Source organism: Martes martes, assembly GCF_963455335.1.
Source record: "Martes martes genome assembly, chromosome: 15".
In the NCBI taxonomy this organism is placed as follows: domain Eukaryota; kingdom Metazoa; phylum Chordata; class Mammalia; order Carnivora; family Mustelidae; genus Martes; species Martes martes.
This window is the reverse complement of record NC_137903.1, coordinates 56,004,962-56,006,569: the sequence shown is the minus strand read 5'-3', so window position 1 is coordinate 56,006,569 and position 1,608 is coordinate 56,004,962.

Genomic DNA, 1,608 nt, shown 5'->3' with positions numbered 1-1,608 from the left:
GCCGACATATTTCAGGGCAAATCCAAGACATCGAGTCATTAAATTCTATGTCTCTCAATATGGATCTCAATATGTCTCTTAAAAAAAGGAAGACATTTTCTTATATAATCACAAAGCGATTCTCTAATCTAGGAGAATTTACAATAAGTGTTTTGTTTACAGGCTATTGAAATGAAACAACTCATACAGAATTTTATGCTATAGAAATATTATAACATACTATAAAAACCATAGCACTGTATTATAATAACAATATTCTGTAGCTTCAAAACAATTTCAAAGGGAAATTTCGTATGTTCTGAAAGGCAGGATGTTTACCTATCACTCAACTAAAGCTGAGTTCAAGATGTCTCCAACAACTAACAAATACACAGTATCAAGATTTCAGTCTTTGTCCGTTATTTTAATTAAAAACACACTGCAATTACAAATATACAGATCTGAAATTGCAACATTAAAATACAGAGTGCAATAAAGTGGCTTTGTAAATTTTCTTCACTGAGACCGACTTTGTCACATTTTTATGACTGTTAAGACATAATAAATGAGAATTACAGATTTCCCAACATCATGATTAAATTCCTCTGCAAACGAATGAAGTTATAGGCATCAAAGGAGAAAAGGAGAAAAGTTAGATGGCCCTGCCTACATTGTATTAATGTGTGGAAGAGACACAGTAAGAGCTATAATAAGCTATAGCGAAATATTAGAGCTATAGGCGATATAGCTTTCTTTGCCTTCTACCAATAACATCCTTGATAATAAACAGCCGTAAATGTAAAATAGTTCAGTATGATTGCAACTATATTTGTTCCACAATGACAACTTGTTAATTTTTAATCCAATATATATTTTTGAACTGCAATCATGTACAAAGATATAATAAAAAATTCTGAAGAGAATCCCTTAGTCCCAAGTCAAATAATGTTTCAAAGTTGAAAGGCCTATAGAAAATAAGTGTGGACAAGAAACATTGGCTACCTGCCAATTTTAATTTCTAAGGGAAAGTCTTATATAAATAAGTCATCTTTGTCTTACAAAACAAAAACAAAAAAATTCTAAAAACAATACCACAAATCCAAATTAGCCAAACTTGGAGTAACAAAGTCAAAGCCAGTCTCCTCATCTGCATATCAATGTGATAAATCAAACTGCATTGGGGAAACAAACAAACTTTATCTGCTCCTAGCTCCCAGACAGAACTGATGATTACTTTTAGCACTTAGAGACAACTGTGACACTGGCTCTTCTTAGAAGAAAGATGTATACTAGAAATCCAATAGAACGTGTTACTAGGGATAGTCCACAAAAGCTGTAAGGCAGCCAAGAGCCAATTACATTTAAGGACTGTAAAAGCCTGCACTCTTAATGCCCACTGATGGGCTTTGTGCCAATATTCAAAAAATAGACTTTTCACCTACCAGAGACGAAATGATGAGGAAATACAATTATTACATTATATCCTAGCATAGAGCTACTGTATTTGTATAAAGGAATCACTAGTTAAAGAGTTATTTGCCTTTTTAAATGAAGTCCCGTGGAGGCATTAGGCTATAATCTGAATGTTGACAGTGTCGAATTTCAACTCTCAAGACAAACAAGAAGAGT